A 19846-nucleotide genomic window follows, 5' to 3' on the forward strand; every position below is an offset into this window, starting at 1 on the left:
TTTAATGAGTCTTAAAAAATACAAGGAAGAAGAAGAAAAATCAGGCTGTTAAAGCTGCTGTGAGAGAGGAATTTTAAAAATAAAAATAACTATTAACAGCTCTGCTAACCAACTTTTATTCACAACAGCCATCCAGTTCTGACCTCAAATTCCTCATAAGCAGTGCTGACATAAAAAATGATAAGAGGTGCTTCAATCGACTTGCCTCAAATGAAAAGAGAGCTTCAAATTAAACCCTAAAGGTAGGACATTTAAAAAATGCTGCATGCATTTCAAAGAATACTTGAAAACAAGCACCCTTTTGACTTTAACACCAGATGAGAACTAAGAGGACTCAGATGAGGATGACAAAGCTATTTCTACACAAACAGGCGATGAAATCAACAGCACACATGTAATTAACAATGTGATTTTCTTATTCTACTGAAATGATAATGTACTTTCATGACCTCATTACTGTTTCCTTCAACATCAAACTTAGCCGTGCACACGATTTTGACAAAGCAATATACAAACATTTGACAACCTCTTCATAGAACCTGAGAGAGAATCACTGATGAGAGAAAACATATTTCTCAAAGTTTCAGATGTCAGAGAGTGTGCGTTAGAAACCCTGAAGAGTGATTGACATTTGCTCACTCTGCTCTGTTCGGCAGCAGTTTGACAGCACTCGCCAACAAGACAAAATCGATTTAGCTTGAAGGGTACCGGAGCCGTGAGGTCAAGATGTCAGAGGAATGTAGGAAACTGAATTCAAGAAGTGCAGCCATGCTTCAGGATGACTTACCTCCAGCTCTCTGAGCACAGGGTGGTCATCGATGCCGGGGAACAGAACCCTCATGGCGTATGTGCGGTAGTCCAGGAAGGGGATGCCAGCTCGGTCCAGATCGCTTGTCAGCTCGTTGATGTCTGTCTGCAGCTCTGCAAAAGCTGCGTGTGAGAGGGCAGTGTGTTAGAAGTGTGCAACAAACTGTTTCCTCACAGTAAACCTGACTGAGGTTTTTTTTTTCTTAGCTGTGTTGGATTCATGTTTTTAAAATGTAATTTTGACAATAAAATCAATGCATGTGGTAGTTAATAAGCCCATCCTTATCAAAAACCATTCAGCTAGTTTTTCTCCCAAGTGGCAACCTCGGGTCTTAAAATATGAAGCCCACGTGGAAGTGCTAAAAACTGCAGCTCATCGAGCGTCCATTTGAGGCTGGCTGAAGAAACACCGGACACCACATACACACCCATTCAAAGAAGACGATCTTTACAGTAATAATAAACATATTTACAGCCTGGTTCAAAAAACAGTTTAGGTCTGGGAAGCTCATTTCTCTATCGACCCACACTGTACGGGAGTGAAGTTTCTTAGAACTCTGTACTTTCAAAGATATTAAACATCTGAGGTTTTGCCAAAAAAGGGTATGGCTGACTTGATTGACAGGCGGGCTCCTGTAGCTGTTAGCGAAAAGGCTAAAGGCTCCGCCTCTTTACCTCACACTAGCTCGGACATAGTCAGGTTGTGTTCAGCATTTCCAATATGGCATCCGCTGACAATTAGCTCCAAAACAGTGCTTCAGGGACAGATGGGTGACGTCACAGATATTATGTCCATTTTCCTTATACAGTCTCTGCTTTTGCCACAATATTCATTATACTACTTTCTGGGGGAATGCTTGATGCTGATTGGACGAAGAGTGTACATCAATTTCTAATAAAGGACACATTCTAAGGGGTTCTGTTAAACTGTCAACAGCATTATATCAACCTATATCCAAAATATGCATACATACAAACAGGAACACAGTCAAACCCTCTTTTTTTTTTAAAGTGAATTGCTACTTGTTAACAGTAACACATAATCATAACTAACCCATCCTGTAAACCTAACCCTCACCTGTACCCCATCCTTATTAATAGCTATCAATCCAAGTATTCCCCTTGCCAGAAGATTTACTTTATCATTGTCAGAGGGAATACTCAATCCTGATTGTCTGAAAAGTGTCTGTTTAGTTCTGATACTGCACACCCTTTCAGTAGTCCTGTTGAAACTGTTACTGTTGTAACCTTGTTGTTTCTTTAAATCTTGATGTTGGACAATGAGTTGTCCAGCTACTCTTGTTATGAAATAAGCTGCCATTAAACAGTCCATTTATATTAAACCTGACTATTAATCCTTAATTATTCTGAAATTGTTGGACTATTTGTTTATGCAGTCTCTGACAGAGTGCTAAATCTCTTCCCACGTCGTCTCTGGAGTGTCCTTTTTATATCCAGTCATGCTTTTTTTGGCATGTTGCTAATAAGACTAATTAGTTTAGAGATGTTTCTCCAGGTGTTTTCACCTGTTTCAACTTTTCATTTGTTCTCTTTGTATTATTTCCAATTAATTCTGGACTTAAAATCATTTGCAAACCATCAAATTCTGTTATTACCAACATTTCACAGAGCGTCCTCCATGAAGGTCAGTCATCTATTAATTCCTTATAATGGACTTTTTACCTTGCATTATGTCCTACGTAATAAAAATGTTTAATTTAAATAAATAACTAAGTTAGGGAAGCCACTTCAGACATTATCCAAAAGATTTATTCAGCATGATGAGTTTAATCTTGAGTTAACTTTAGAGTTATTTTCTCTCGTCTTGTTGGCGATTTTGGTTTTATTGATTTAACCTGTCATTTGCCTTTCTTGATATTTTTCTACTTGTAAAGCACTTTGTAACATGAGTTTAGAAAAGTGTCACAAATAAATCTTAAGTCATAATTAAAAGTAGCAGGTAGAGTTAAAATAACCAAGGTTTAGTCCCTCACCCTCCTTGCACTCTAGAGCCACTCTAGACTCCAGGTTGTCCATCTGCATCTGCAGCCGCTTCAGAGTGAGGTCGTTCTCATGAGACTTGCGTCTGTAGGCCAGCAGTACGATGATGACGATGATGAGGAGCAGCCCTCCTCCGGCTGTGATGCTGAAGATGGCGGGGAGAGTGAGCAGGCTGTCAGAGCGGATGTGAACTTCTCCTGGAGAGATGTGGAGTCCTCCTACTTGGACCTGTACGAGCAGAGCACAGTTTTCAAAAACTCAAAGAGAAAGAACAATGATTACAAGATGAGGTTGGCCGTGAACTTCAAATTAGATTGATGAGCACAATGGAGATATGGACCATTTTCCCGAACAATCATCTTTGAAGAAAGAGATTTATTTTTAAGTTCCAGGCTCAGCAGCTTTTTCTTTTACCGCTCTCTCCTCATTATTTGGAAGAGTGCCTGTCAATAACTCTGGAGGGCATTGTGCTGTAATTGTGAACCTAACAGACCATGAGTGACAGACAATAACTGAAAGCCTGTCATTGACCCACAAACACAGTGACGCACACACACACTTACACACACACGCTCTGACCTACACACAGTGACCCACATCCACACAGACGGGCAATCAGACGCACAGATAGACAGAAAGAGACCCTGCCGCACTGACCAGGACTTTGTGCTGCCCAGTGAGGTTCGGCGGCTCGCAGAGTAGCTGAGTGTCGGACACGGTGAGAGAGCAGGGCGTGTCTCCGATCAGCACGGTGTAGTTCAGCCTCGCTCCACCAGACGCAGATGGCACCAAGTTACGTCCCTGAAACACAGTTAGAGAAAATAAATATACAACACAGAACAAAGGAACAATTTCACCCTAAAAACAGAGAAGCATTAGGCGTAAGGAGAACAAGAGGAGGATGATTACTTTTTGTTTTTAAATCAAGAGAATAAAGATAAATGTTGACATATAGTCAAAACACTCAAGTTAATATTTATGATTGTATTTGTCCTTACATTTATTGTGATGGCATCCACATACATATAGGTTTTATCTTCAACATTTTGAATCTCAATCTCGACTTTATTCTCACAGACTTCTTCAGGCTCTTTATCTCAAACCATAAAGATATACTGTACTCACTACTATTCACAACATTCAAACTTTATATAAATGTTACATTTCTCCTCTATCTTAGTGTTTTCCTGTATTCTTAAATGACAACGTAAGACACTGACAAAAAACAACATTTTATTCTCTGATTTATTTGTCTTGTACTTGGCATTTGAACAGATTATATCTTTAACTTTTTCCTACAGTCTGGCTTATTATAATTTGTCACATTTTCCTTCTCCTTTCATTAATACTGAAAGTTTGTCTTTGTCTTTTTTCCCAACATAGCAAAGAAAGAAACTCTTACTTTTGTCATCCTTATTAGAGATTTACAGGAAAATGGGGAAGGCAGGGGAATGCTTCTATAAGGTAATAAGATGGGATACGACTAGATTACATGTATCTGACATTCTTCAGTGTCACTTTCAGTACAAAGTGCTGAAAGAAACTATATTAGAGGTAGCACTGATGACTCAGACTTGGATTTGGACTCAAGAATTGACTGCATTTGGACTTGGAAGGGAAAAAGCTTGAACTTGTTTATTGATTAAGACTATTTAGTGTTTCTTTTAGTTTTCTAAAAGCTCAAATCATTTATTCAGTTTTGAGCAGGTGCTGGCACCTGATGTGTGTTTACCCGCACGCAAGTTTATGTCTTGTCCAATCAATAATTCAATCTGTATTTATGTAGCGCCAAATCACAACAATGTTATCTGAAGACTCTTTCCAAACAGAGCAGGTCTAGACCGTACTATGTTCTATTATTATTATTAAAGACCCAACATCAAGACAGGATAAGATCCAGTCCCATCTTACAGACAGGACTCAGTCTGATCTCATCTTAATCCACCATGAGCAGAGCACTTTGCAACATTTAGCAAGTTACCTCCAGCAGTACCAGACTCATGTTAGACACACATCTGCTGATACCAAATTGGGGTTGGAAAGAGGAATAGAGGAATTTAAGAGAGGGAGAGACAATAGTGGTTAGACAGATAGCAGCGATGTTCAGCAACACTTCCTGCATTTACATTACCTTCACTTTACTGTCAGAGTAAGTGAGATGCCGAAGTTACTTGTACTCGGATAAAGGTGACTCAACTCAAACTCAACTCAGTTTCTTCTTTAGTGACTCAGACTTGAACTCTGGGGACTCAAGATTCGACTTGGACTTGAGGTTTAATTATTGACTACAACCCTGAGTGGTAGCAGGTGCCTTACCTTGAGTATGATGGGAGCTCCCGGTTTCTGCTCCAGCACACCTGACAAGCTGAGGGGCTCTAGGTAAGGGTTGGGGTAGTACACAAAGCTGGTGTTGTTGTAGGTGAGCAGAGCCTGGACGTTGTTAAAGACGAAGCCAAACTCATCCACGTGTTTGATGGTCTCCTGGTCCGCTGTGTACTCCGCCTTCAGAGAGGGGGCGAAGCAGCTGATGGTGGTGGTGTTCAGCACTTTGCACACCTGGAGGGGAGACGCACAGCGCAGGTATTAGAACACATGTTACAGAACATGTCTCCAGACTGAGTGTGAGGCATATTACAAAGACCTGATTGTAGAGTACATGTCATCATACACATATTTAATGCTGTAATGACTTACACTGCTGTCTGCTGCATGATTAACTACTGCATGAAACATTAAAAACAGACATTTGATGCTCTTACAACAGAATTAAACCCCTGACAGAGACTTATAACACATCATTTAAAAGAACTTTGACTCCTCCACGCTTAGAAAATGAAATGAGGCAATATATTGAGGGATCTTTTAAAAACTAACTTTGCTAGATACCTATATTATAGCAAAATAACACACATTTTCTATTCCAACATAACACTACTCCCCGAGAGTTTGTTTTTTATATTTATATGAGGCTCTTCATGCCTTTACTGAGAGGACAGGACAGAGGATAGAGTCGGTAACAAGGAAAAGACAGTTAGTAATGACATGTGGCAAAGGGCCCAGGATGGAAGTCAAACCTGGGGATGCCACTTTGAGGACTATAGCCTTTATACATGGGGTGCACCATTTTACTACTGGGCTGAACAAGCAATCCCTTAGTATGTTTTTAAAATACTTCCACAATTTTTAGTAGAAGCGATAGCTATAGCCTGTCTCCGTCCACAATGGAAAAATGTAGATAGCGTACCAGTATTATACTGAGGACCACAAGCCTAATATTGTGTAGGCCCCACTTTAGTTAGCTCAGGGCCAAAACAGTCCAGAATGACCTGAAGGTGTGCTGTTGTATCTGGCACCAAGATCCTTTAAATGGACTATGTTTATAGAGCGCTTTCTCTCCTCTTTTGACCACTTAAAGCACTTTTACATCACGTCACATTCCCCCATTCATACACTGATGGCAGATAAGATAAGATATTCCTTTATTCGTCCCACAACGGGGAAATTTAAAGAGTTACAGCAGCAAAAGACAATGCAAAACAGTATAGAGTAAACAAAAGCATATAAAATAGTAATTATTAAAAAAATATTAGCAATTAAAAAAAGTTAATTAACATATGTTGAGAAAAGTATGTACAGAACTAAATAAGTAAATGTACAATATATTTACAAAAATCTGAGAAATGGGCTATGTAAAGAGCCCATAAGTACATAAGTATCAACTAATCCCATTCACACACCGATAGCACAGTCACTTCGGCCATGTAGACAACGTGACCCGGGATCAAATTCCCAACCTTCCAATTGAGAGAAGACCGACTCGACCACCAAACAAAAGCTGCCCCACCCTTAGTAAGTTGTGAGATGGACCCCCAGAAGACTAGACTTGGTTGTCCAGCACATCCCACAGATGCTCAACACTATGATCCTCCTGGCTGGCTTCTTCCATTTGCTTGATGGTCCAGTTCTGATGCTTATGTCCCTTTATGTAGGAGCTTTCAGAGATGGACAGGGGTCAGTCAGTATGACCCCCCTGACCAGTCTGTAGCTTCTCAGCTCAACACACAACAAACTGTCTCCCCTGTGTGTTCTGACACCTCTCTGTCAGAACCAGCATGAACTGTTTCAGCAGATTGAGCTCCAGTACTTCTTTTGTTGGACCACACAGACCGGCCTCTGCTCTCCACACATATCACTGATCCTCGGCCGCCTGCGACCCTGTCACTGTTTCACCGGTTTTCCTTTCTTGGACCTCTTTTAGTTGGTACGGACCAGGAAACTCCACGAGAGCTGCAGTTTAGGAAGTACTCTGACCCGGTTGTCGAGCCGTCACAATTTGTCTCTTGTCAGAGTCGCTCACATCCCTAAGCTCACCCTTTCGTTCTGCTTCAAACACAACAACTTAGAGAACAACATGTTCACCTGCAGCATGACATCCCACTGGCAGGTTCCACTGTAGAGATAATCACTGTTATTCACTCTACCCGTCAGTGGTCACATTGTTATGGCTGATCAATGTGTATCCTTTTGACTATTATTATGTGTATATTCATATTTTACCTTTTTATTATCCCAAACCGTTTTTCTGTTATTTGATTACTATATTTAATTTTACTCTTTTTCATTCCTCTTATCTTATTTTCTCCTTTATCTGAGAACATATCTTCATTTTGAACATTAATGCGTCTTTTAACCACACTTCAGTGTTAGAATAAGAAGCTCCACCTATCCGTATGTTATCTGTCTGCTCGCTTTTTTTAACCTTGTTTCTGTGAATTTACTACACCTGCTTGCCCCAGCATTGCTGCAGCACTTCATAACTAACAGCATCCCAGAGACACGTCATGTGTTAATGAAGAACATTTTGACACCTGGAAAAAATAAGTACATCATTAAAAAAACAGTAACATGAAGGTAATTTCTCCCTCCCTTTACAAGGTTAACAGTAAACTCCGGAACATTCCCTCTTTCTGTTTGGTTATTTGTTTTTTATCTCTGAATAATACCTGTCCCAAATCGTCATGAGCCCTCTGTTTTCCTCTGCAGTTCTTGAAAATCCTCCTCAAATCAAGCCGAGCCTTTAAATTCCCCGTCCCTTCAGGCCAATTTCTAAGCTTCGTCTTTATCTGAGGTTCCACAGAAAGTTGTTTCGAGTCAATTAACTTCTCCTGCGATTCAAAACACTTTAAAGCAATTCTAGTTATGTTTTGGAGATCAGTGCGATAAAGAGACTGCCCTCATTAAATTCACCAATGACCCTCTTTCAGCTGCTGATTCGGGTTAAAGTTCAGCTTTAATCCCTTCAGATCTCCGTGCTGCCAGTGACTCTGTAAAACATGCAGTTTTAATGACTGGTTCAAATTCAGCAGGGCCAGCATCATTACCCCAATGTTTAATTAGCTTGGGGCGTTTCTATCTCACATCAGTGTCTGAAGACAAAAACACACTTGTGTTCTTCAAACAAAATTCATTTGAAGTTCCTAATTTTTCTGTGGCCTTGCTGGGATTTTCTTTCTTTCTTGCTCTCTTTTTCAAGCTTCTACCTGAGGTTTTTTATATTTACATTCAAAGTGTCTTTCCATTGTTGTGGCAACAATAAAGAAACACCCAATGAAACCAGGAACACTCTTTCAAGGATGAAATCTCAAACACTTGTTCTGAATACAAAGTTATAAAAAGTCTTGAGAATGTTCTTTCCATGAACTGACTCCCACACAGGGCTATCAGATTTTCACCTCCCGATTATTGACGCCAAAAACTTTAACAATAACAATATTTCTTGGATGCTCTAAACCCAAGTACAGGGAGATGGAGAGAGAGACTGTAGCCATAATAGTACAAAAAATGTACAAGAAAGAACGAGTACCCTGACAAAACAAACAAAACATCTACAAGGAAAAACATGTTTCATGTACCACGAAAACAAAAAAAGAAACCCAACTCATGAGGAAACTCTTTTGGGTGAAGGTAGAGGACCACACTTTCATCTGTCACCGCCTCTGACATGATCTGTGCAACAACAGTAGTCACACACGATGGTAAAGACTAGCTAGCTGGTTATTGAGTCTTCTTCTTCTTCTTCTTCTTCTTCTTCTTCTTCTTCTTCTTCTTCTTCTTCTTCTTCTTCTTCTTCTTCTTCTTCTTCTTCTTCTTCTTCTTCTTCTTCTTCTTCTTCTTCTTCTTCTTCTTCTTCTTCTTCTTCTTCTTCTTCTTCTTCTTCTTCTTCTTCTTCTTCTTCTTCTTCTTCTTCTTCTTCTTCTTCTTCTTCTTCTTCTTTATCCTCCCCTCTGTTTATCAGGGGTGGCAACCATCCATAAGTCTTATCCATCACGCATCGATTACTGTAACTCCTTGTACTTTGGCATCACTCAGTCCTCATAATCCTGCCTTCAAGTAGTCCAAAATGCAGCAGCTAGGATTCTGACAAGGTCAAAAAAGAGAGACCATAACACCAGGTTTTGCCTCCCTCCACTGGTTTCAGGTCACTCACAGAATTCATTTTTAAATCCTTCTGTTTGTTTATGAAGCACTTCATGGTTTGCCCCCCTCTTACATCTCAGAACTCCTGTCTCCGTATCACTCTGACAGAGCACTCAGATCATCACACCAAAACTTCCTGTCTGTCCGAACATCAAGGACAAAGAGATATGGGGACAGGGCCTTCTCTATCTGTGCCCCAAAACTTCTCTCCCCCCCACCATCCGGTTCTTCCCCTCTGTTGAGACTTTTAAAAGTCGTCTTAAAACTCACTTTTATTCATGGGCTTTTTTTCACTGTTTATTGTCTTTTCTGTCATTACTGTTGTCATTATTACTGTGAATTTCATTTGTAATCATATTGCTCTCTTGCCACTCTTCTCTCCCTCTCTCTTCCCCTGTTTGTTGTTTTTACTTAATTTTCTCTGTTTTCCTCATTGCCTGTTGTAAAGCACTTTGGATCAACCGTGTTGTGTGTAAAGTGCTGTATAAATAAAGTTGATTTGATTTGATTTTTAAAGAGGTAGGTGAGTAAAGACTAGCTAGCTGATTACTGAGTCTTCTTCTGCTGCTTCTTCTTCTTTATCCACCCCACTGTTTATGGGGGGTGGCAACCATCCATACAACTTATCCACAATGTTTTTTAAAGGGGTAGGTGAGTAAAGACTAGCTAGCTGTTTAGTGAGTCGTCTTCTTCTTCTGCTGCGTCTTCTTCTTGATCCTCCCCTTGGTTTATACGGGGTTAGCAACCAACCACTTTAATTAGGTACACCTTGCTAGTAAAAGGTTCAACCTCTTTTTGGCTTCAGAACTGCCTTAATTTTTCGTGGCATACTTTCAACAAGGTGTTGGAAACATTCCTCAGAGATTTTGGTTAATATTGACATTTTAGCATCACGCAGTTGCTGCAGATTTGTCGGCTGCACACCTATGACGCAAATCTCCCGTTCCACCACATCCTAAAGGTGCTCTATTTGATTGAGATCTGGTGACTGTGGAGGCCATTGGAGTTCAGTGAACTCATTGTCATGTGCAACAATACTCAGGTAGGCTGAGGCGTTTAAACGATGCTCAATTGGTACTAAGGGGCACAAAGTGTGCCAAGAAAATATCCGCCACACCATTACACCACCACCACCAGCCTGAACTGTTGATACAAGGCTGGATGGATCGATGCTTTCATGTTGTTTCCGCCGAATTCTGACCCAACCATCTGAAAATTGCAGATGAAATCAAGACTCGTCAGACCAGGCAACGTTTTTTAATCTTCTTTTGTCAAATTCTGGTGAGCCTGTGTGAATTGTCGCCTCAGTTTCCTGTACTCAGCTGACAGGGAGTGGCACCCGGTGTGGTCTTCTGCTGCTGTAGCCCGTCTTCTTCAAGGTTCGACGTGCTGTGAGTTTAGAGATGGCATTCTGCATTCCTTGGTTGTAACGAGTGGTTATTTGAGTGTCTGTTGTGTTACCTTTATGTCATCTCGAACCAGTCTACCCATTCTCCTCTGACCTCTTATAGTCTTATAGTTAAAAGGATAAATGGTTGAATGGAGGGACGGTCATGTCAGCAGTATGTTAGGAGAGGGCTCGAGTGAGACTTCATAGCCGAGGGAAAGAAGCTGTTATAGAGGTATCCTTCTGTTTCTGGCAGCTTTCACTCGTTGACAGTTTGGAATTGATTTTTTAGGATTATATTGATCTCTTTCAAGGTCAAGCCAAAAGTTACCTCCAAAAGTTTCGACCCGGTGTGCAGTCTGGGATCCTCAGGCGATTCCCTGACAGGTCCAAAGTGGAAAACTAAAAGGCTAAAGGTGACCAGACTTTTGCCACCGGGGTTGCAACACTTTGGAACAATCAATCACTCTGGAGCGGCCTGCCCGAGGAGCTCAGGCGAATCAGCACCATAAATCACCACCAAAAACTGAGTAATACTCTCATGTCAGTTTGTTAAATCTCATTTTGGAGTAAATCTCTCTTTATGTGGCCTATTTCCAGCACCTTTGTTTATTTATGGCTCTATTTCTACACTCACAGCAACTCTGACATTTCAGGAACAGCCTATTATATTGTTCTACAATATTTCAAGCTCTTGTTGGTTAATTTCCCCTCCTGAAGGCTGTTTGGTGCAAGGACGGGTTATTTTTCTGACTTTGTACACACTTTGGTAGTTGAACAATATTTCATGCTCAAAACAAAGTCATCCCTAACCAACATGTCAAAATTCCTTCATAAATAAATGTTGGGACTTAAACTGCTTAAATGCTATATGAAAAATGTCATCACACCTCTACACAGAGTTTGTTATATACTTGATCCTGATTGGTCCTTTACTGCGATTTCTGTTATTTCCACACAGCAGAATGAAGGAATAAGAAACAGGCCCTACTAGAGACTCTTTTCTAATTAGGGATGTTCACATTAAGTCGACTTAACAAATAAACATTGTCCCCCTGTTGTCGGCACTAAAACTACTAATCAGTTAAAAGAATGATAGATATTTGAATTGTTATTTGTATGTTGTGTCTTATCCGTATCGCAGCCACCAGCCACTAGTAGGGCATTAGATCTGGTTAATGGCTTCAGCCATAATGCTAAAATGCACTACTACCTGGATGTAAACAAGCACAGATGACACATGACACCTGTGTGGCTTGTGGTGTGACAGTATTTTGATCTAGAAAATGGAGATACAGTTGTATGTAATAAGTGTTTGGTTGAACTGGCATATAACTACTTAACAGGAGCAATATGTAACCAGCACAGGCATGTGGATGTTGACGTAGGGCAGGGAGGACTGAAGGCTGGTGGTGCTAGCTCTGCTTACTGTTGGAATTTAAATTTCTGTGTAAATAACTCGTAAACTAATCATTTGAGAACATCTCCAGTTCTGATCACAGACTCTTGGAGGACTTCATCCAGTTTGGATGTAACAACACATTCACGTCAAGACACAATGTCGTTGGGTCAGCAATTTAGCCTAGTGGTAAAATCATGTGCCCCATGTACAGACGTTATGGTCCTCAAGCAGGCGGCCCAGGTTCAATTCCTGTATGTCACTCTCAACTCTCTCTACCATTTTCTTTTGACCTGACTGTCTTTGCCATCAGAGGAAATGTTCACTTGTATTGTGGTTTTCAGAACTACTGCAAATCAGAAAACACAACGGCAAATCAGAAAACACAACGGCAAATCAAAAAACACAACGGCAAATCAGAAAACACAACGGCAAATCAGAAAACACAACGGCAAATCAGAAAACACTACGGCAAATGAAAAAACACAACGGCAAATCAAAAAACACAACGTGTTGTGTTTTCTGATTTGCCGTTATGTTTTGCACTTCAGGGCCACCGTAAAAAAGAACGTGTGAGAAGTAGTCCAACAAAAAAAAATAACACAATTTTACATGATGACACTGATTTGTTTCACAAAATAAAATTCACAACAACAAAAAAACAACAACTATGACCAAAAAAGGAGTAGGCTGAAGCCCCAGGCTTATTTTTTGTCTCTCCTGTCCAACCCAATCGATTTTACGAAGACTACTGAGTGTATCGCTAAAATAAATGGAGATTCAACAGTAAATTTAAAAGACAGCCTCTTTCTCTGAGAAAATAAGATCATTTCAAATCAATAAAAGTATGTTTTAGCTATCCATTAGTTTTTTTATTTATTTATTTTGTGAGTAGCATTAAGTAAATTGGATAATGGACAGCATCCTTCATCACCCTGTTATTGTATATTTCTCTTAAAAAGACCCACAAACTGCGCATTATCCCGCAATTGTTACAAATATATAGAAAGCTGTCACACTCACATTAACGGATTCATGTCCGGCGTATTTCACTCTGACTCGTGGCTCCTGAACTACATCCAGGTTGGTTCCAGTCACTGTCAGGGTGGTGTGTCCACTGTAAGGAAGGAAAGAACGAGTTTATAAACAAAGCATTAATTATTTGACATGCACACATACATCATTAAATATCCATTTCAGCTTATGCCTGTATGTGAACACAGCCTGCTTTTCTTTTTCATGATTTCATTAGAGTGACGGCTGCAGAGAGATCAGTCTCTTTAACTTGCAAACCCCACACTTTGGAGAGAAGCTGCATTAATGCAGGTTTGAGGAGGTATAGCTGGCACAGAGGCTCGCTCTTTGTTATTGGCCAGGAGAGTCAGATCAAACGGCGAACCAGCTGGCTGCTATTTTATATTCATCCACGACTGTGAAGCTGGCATAGCATGAATACAGGTGCTGCTTGTTTACATCTCTCTGCTAGATGTGATTAAAATAAACAAGACTCTCTAATTTCGGTGTAACCCGTGCTGCAGTGTAAAGCTGTGGTATAGAGTTGGAGAGTAGAGGAGGAGAGGAAAATAATATAAGAGAAACAGGAGGAATAATGGCTTTAAAAAAAAGAAAAAAGACTGCCCAGGATAGTGAGGCTGACAGAGTGCCAATCCTTCTCTTCTCACACTTCAAAGGCTACCTAAGCTTGTAGGGCCACATAGTGGGGCTGCACATTCATGATGAGGGCTCTTGATTGCAGCTCCACAAAGCTCCTCCTGTCACCGGGCTCAGGGCCAGGGTGTCTCTCTGAAGTCTAACCTGCAGGGACCCAGAGCTGGGTAATCCCACCAAAAACCACATAAAGTCCCATCTTTTATTCAGCGGAGCACAGGTAACTCAAATACTGTTTATGCAGCAGACTCTCATTGTGATACCAGCAGCAGCACAAGCTTTCATTTCAGATTTGTAAGAGTGTCTGACACAAATATACGAAACTGAGGTTTTCATTTCTTTATGAGTCACCTTGACGAGAACTCTCATTAAATACATTTTACCTTTACATTGTTTTAACAAACTTCTAAAAGATTTCTGTTTTGTGCTTTACTCTGTTTTTTTATGATAGGATTTTAAATATAAAACACCTACATTTTTATATTGACAAATAATGAATGTGATTTTAGAGGTAACCAGACAAAGTGTCCTTGTCTGTGTTTTGCACAAAACACATCACTTGTGCAGATACTTCTGAGTTACTGAGCAGACCTAGACTGATTTAACCCCTGATTACTATAATAATAGTCATGTCAAAGTAATATTAGCAGACCTAATAGTACAGGTATTTTATTTGCAGTGAATTCAGAGGTCAAATTGTTGTTGGGATCACTGAAAAGTTTGAGCGTGACAGAACTTATCGACAGTGCGGCCACCAATTCTTGGCAGACGGTAAAATGTTCACTTTGCGTGCACGTAGTTGTTCGTGATCAATGTTGCGCAAGTTCATGATCTAAAAGTGAGCTATTTCAAGTTCATTTTTTTTAGCTGCATCTAGACTATATTATTTTTTAGGCGAGCCACCTCTACTTCAGTCTCCAGCGCTTAATCACTGACATTTACTAAACTACATGAATAACAGTATTCTACTATAGAGTTTTAGAAATGTATTAAGTGTACAAGACAAGAAATTCTGCTGCTATGAAAACTTAGAAACACACATCTAACTCTCCAACCTGTCAGCTGAATATTTGGCTGAAGGATCCAACTTTAACACCTTAAAACATGCAGAAGATCCCCTAAGATAAAATGAATGACGGTAAAAAAAACACTGAACATACAGTGAAAGTGAACTATTCCTCATTCTCAAAAAGCTACACCTCTCTGAAACCAGACCAGCCTGTTTGGATCCATCCTAACTCATTCCTAAAACTGCTTCAAATGTTCACAACAGCTGGCTTCACAGGTACTAATCACTACATCTGGATTTCTAGACGTATAAGCCATGCCAAATCCTTGTCAGGTTCCGTAAACCTGACTTCGACAACTGTAAACACAGCACTCAGTAACTTTCAGTTGCTGCCGGAGTGTGAGCAGTTGTTCTGTGCCTCCAGAGTGAATAACGTTGTTACCATTCATGAGTTGCAAACTGAGCGGTTCAGTTCACTGTTCACCGAAATATGAGCGCATTCAATGAATGTACAACACTGTTCGTGCTAATGTTCGTGTGTTAGGTGTTTTTTGCAATGAGGCTTATTTGCTTAAAAAGATATATTTTTGATCCTAATAAATGCATAATGACTCATTTAAATGTGTGCAAACAACACTGGCACTTCTTTGTGGTTCATTTAATTGTTTGCACATGCTTTGTGAATCAGGCGATATCCTTTCGGTTTATTTGCACAGGTTTTGGGGGCATAAATGCTGCCTTCAGTGAGTCCTTCAGTGAACCAGGCCTCGAGACTTTATTTTCCTTCTTAACTGAGAAAAACTGGCGAAAATCGTCACGTGTAAGAAGCTTGAACCAGCAAATGTTTGACGTTTCTGCTTGAAAATAACTGAAAAGAATGATTGATTACAGAAATAGTTTGCTCTAGTTCTACAGCTGTTAAATTACAGTCATAAAGAATAATAATAAAGAATGGCAATTAATGTATTCCCCTGAGGCGTCATTCTAACAATGTGTCTCGTATCTGTGAATAAACAGCACTGTTACTTTGTATTACCTCGTAATGCTCCACAGAGGCTCAATGCGCTGGACTGTGGGGTCCTCGATGTACTCAAAGGCCAGACTTCCTGGAACACTGGCCCTGTCGACACTCAGACTGACCTGCACCGGTCCTGCTCTGGTCACAGACGGAGCAGAGAAGCACACAATCTCCGACATGGTCCTCCTGACGGGACAACAAAAGAGAGGGTGATTTAGTCGAGCTTTTGATTGTGACTAACCTTGTGGTGCTGCAGCAGAGACATATCCCTGACTTCACCATGTCATGAGCCGTGCACCTCACTGTAAGAGGAGAGGATTCATTATACACTGTCCCATCTCCTCCTTGTTACAGACACATTAGGGATGGAACAGTGTAATTAGAGAGTGCTCCAGCTAATGGCTTCCTCTCCTCACCCCCCTGACTCCCAACATGTGAGGCTTTTTGAACTTAAAATAGATCTCTATAAATACACAGAGAACAATACCTACCACTGTGGGTTTCATCACCTCCCCTCGAATCATTACTAAGACTCCTCACTTAATGAAGGTTCACTTAATTGTATCTAAAGTGTGCTTCTTTAAATAGAGCGATCTCTTCCTGTGCTTTATAAAGATTAGAGAATTCTTTAATATTGTTGGAGGCAGTCTCAGTTAAGTGTCTGTGATTCTGGAGTCCAAGGGGATATGAGGTTAAGACATCAGCTGTAGAACAAGTAGATGAAGCCTCTTGGTTTCAAAAGTGAAGCGACTTCAGAAGTGTCTTAAACCTGCATTCTTTCAAGTGGCCAGAAGAGGGCGCTTCAAAAATAAGTCTGATCTTACAAAATGGAATCGGAAATGTGCCTTGTTTTTTGGTTTTAATTGATTTAATACCACGTATTGCTCTTTTATTTTAAATAAAGGCTTCCTCTAGAGTAAAATGTAGCTTAACAAACTCAGTGGTAGTGGACTAAAGTTTTCATCTGGGAAGTATTCTGGTTAGTTGTAGTCTGAATAGTATCGTGAAGGCGTTTCTGTGCAGGTTGATTGTTTGCAGCAATTGATGTCAGTGGAGAGCAAAAGAAAGAAACCGCATTAGCCTTAATGTAATACAAGAACCCACTGGCTATCCTCTGATAATGATGAAGCTCTATATCAATTTCTGTTTCTGTTAGAGTAGATTAAATCAAGTTGTAGACGTCATCTTTGAATTCCAACTAATCTGGATAACCACGAGAAGCTCTAAAAACTGGCAGTTGTACCACATATGCTTTAATGCCATCCAATGACAGCTTGTTGATTCAAAGATGGGAGTTGAATAAGGGGAGGGTGTGCTTTAGGGTGTGGCTACCTGCCATTGACATGTTCCTATCAGTTCTAGGTCTGTTAACCAGAAGAAACTAATCAATGTATAACCTACGGTGGCCGGCAAGGGCAGATGACAAACCACTTTAGGAGAAACATGCTTCAAATGCTCAAACTAGTTAAAAGTCCAAAACAAACTTCACAGCTGAATCATGCTGCTGATTTAAAAAAGGTGGAAGAAAAAGACGCACAGCTGCATCAAGTGCATCCACACACAGAAAATACAATAAACATTGCACAACCAGAAACACACAAAACAAGAAAACAACTGCAAAAGAAAATGCTGCAAAGCCAGACTCCTGAACTGAGTTGCGCCGAGCATTATCGCCTCATTTCCACTTACATACGTCAACAGAGGCAAGTCAGTCGAATTCCATACATTTATATGGGAATCTATGTGATAATTGATGTGACTTTGAAACTCACCCATTATGTAATATTTCAGATCAGCCTTGAGTACGTTTAAAAAGTTGACTAGTTTTTGAAGTGGATATCGGAGAGGCTGTATGACAATCTGAAAGCTTTTCTAACAAGCTACGGCGTTCAATGCAGTTCCTGTGTTTTTGACAAGTAAGTTTGTATGTTTAAAATAAATTGTAAATCTAGTTTCAACACACTGTGAATCTGAGTATCATTTTAAATACAGTCAGATTTATCAGTTATCAGACAGAATAAGCCTCCCCTCAGACTACAGCTAGTTTCATTTAGGTTTCTGTCCATCCGTAAAGACATACACCTCCTTGTATTGGACACTATTTACCATTAATTTATGGATCTAAGGACACCAGTCTCATACATAAGTGGAAATGAGGCCTTAGTGAAACCCTTTTATTAATGACAGGACAGAGAAAAAGTCCAGACACTTCATTACAGTTCATGTGATCAGTGATCAAATATTATGATAAATGCCACCGGAGCATTCTATGTCCAATGTAACAAAAGAATAACTTTCTAATCATGTAAATAAACATGCACAACTTAAATTGAGAGATAGTTTCTGACTGGTGTCCTCTCGCTCATCCAATCTTTACTTCTGGTTTCAAAAACCCAAGATGAGACAGCCAGATTGAATTTAAGGCTTTAAATGAGGGTTCACACCTCTGCTTCGGACTTGCAGTCTGTCATTAAGATAACATCAGGTGATTCAATCATCAGCAGACTCACCTGTACAGCTCACATGTCTGATTTCCAAAGTACACAGTGACAGTGCTCCCAGCACCCAGGTTCTCCCCGACGATGGTGACCTTTGTTCCCCCGGATTCAGGTCCTCTGCCTGGGGTCAGGGCCAGCATTGACGGCGTCTGTGGAGGACCAAAATTCATCAATTTTTCATTCAACACGGGTCAAACACAGAATGCAAAGTGTCTTATTAATCATCTAGCTCTGAAAGCTGTTCTTCTAATGGCCTTGATTGAATAGAATCACTGTGTTAGGAAGTTATGAAAAGACTGTTAAAATGATGAAGATAAAGAGATGTTTAATAAAATATCGCCCCCATCAAAAAGGTAGAATATTACTGGAAATATTTTGCATCGTTAAAAGCAAATAAAGCTGCCCAGTTTTTCATTAGCCATTCATAGAGAAGACGCCATTCAAATAACCTTCATTATGATGATAAACACAGCGGAATCTGTTTTTATACTTCAACATCAAGTGTTCCTACGCAGTTTGTGCTGCTTTATTACATCAAATTTATTGTTTGCTTTCACTTGCTCCTAAATCACTGCCAACACCCGTCCTGAAAGTCAGAACAAACAAATAGAGTAAGGATGTAATCAATTAATCGATACTCGATTAATTGGTTGTTAAGAACTTACTAGAATTTTTGTTGTCAATTTTCCATCACGTGGAACAAACATCATGTCGTCTCATATTTCGTTCAGCTATCAGGGAGGTGTTTTAAGTTTAAAGCATGTTTCAATGTGAATCAGCTGACTAAAGGTGTTGCACACAGTGGAGATGCTCAGATGGCGGCTGCAGCTGTGCGTCAGGTCTCCACGAGCGCTTTTTAAAGAGGATCAATGCACAGCTGCTGCCAACAACGACACGGACATGAAGGTTGACAGCTTTAAACAGGACATTTCCCCATCGTTGGGTACAAAGCCAACAGACTGGTTGGAATTGCTAGTACGCTATGTTTGCAGACCAGCAACATCAGAGCCGTCTGGGCTTTTCTCCAGCTGGATTGATTATGACCCAATGCGCTCCTGGCTGACACCTGACCAAGTACACATGCTCATTTTTCTCAATAAGAACAAGTATATAGAAAACTAGATACTGTGAGCAGGGGCGTCGCCAGGAATTCTGGGCCCCCTGAAAATATATCTCAGTGGGCCCCATCACCACAGCCAACCCTACAAAATATAACATTGACTATCCTGGTTAACTGACTCAAATCTAAGCTACTCCAAATGTAACTGCAAAATATTGACCATCACACTGTCCACCTATGTAAACAAGATTATTTGTAGCCAAGTGACTTGTTGAATAACAACAAGGAGGCATTATTTGGTTTATTCTAACCTCATGATGTAAAATAAAACTCTAAAAACCTAAAGTTTACTTTCAATCAGATTCAGCCACACTTGATGCTATGAAAATAAGACAATTCCCCACTTTAGGCATGAGACACGCATCTCACGGAGCCGGAAAGAAATTCCAGAAAGGAATTATGTTATCTTATTGCGGTAATAACAAAACAAAATAAAAGCGTAGTAGAAAACACATTTTATTA

At 40.1% G+C, this 19846-nt stretch overlaps 1 long non-coding RNA gene and 1 pseudogene across 2 annotated transcripts in view; one reads left to right on the top strand and one right to left on the bottom strand.

Moving 5' to 3' along the window:
- Nucleotides 1–19846, top strand: part of LOC117810354 — a 160550-nt gene that overhangs the window by 110549 nt on the left and 30155 nt on the right. The gene's annotated exons all lie outside the window — the stretch shown is intronic.
- The window catches only part of LOC117810314, a 117948-nt pseudogene that overhangs the window by 24459 nt on the left and 73643 nt on the right, over nucleotides 1–19846 (bottom strand).

Source organism: Notolabrus celidotus, chromosome 1 (assembly GCF_009762535.1).
Source record: "Notolabrus celidotus isolate fNotCel1 chromosome 1, fNotCel1.pri, whole genome shotgun sequence".
NCBI classification, from domain to species: domain Eukaryota; kingdom Metazoa; phylum Chordata; class Actinopteri; order Labriformes; family Labridae; genus Notolabrus; species Notolabrus celidotus.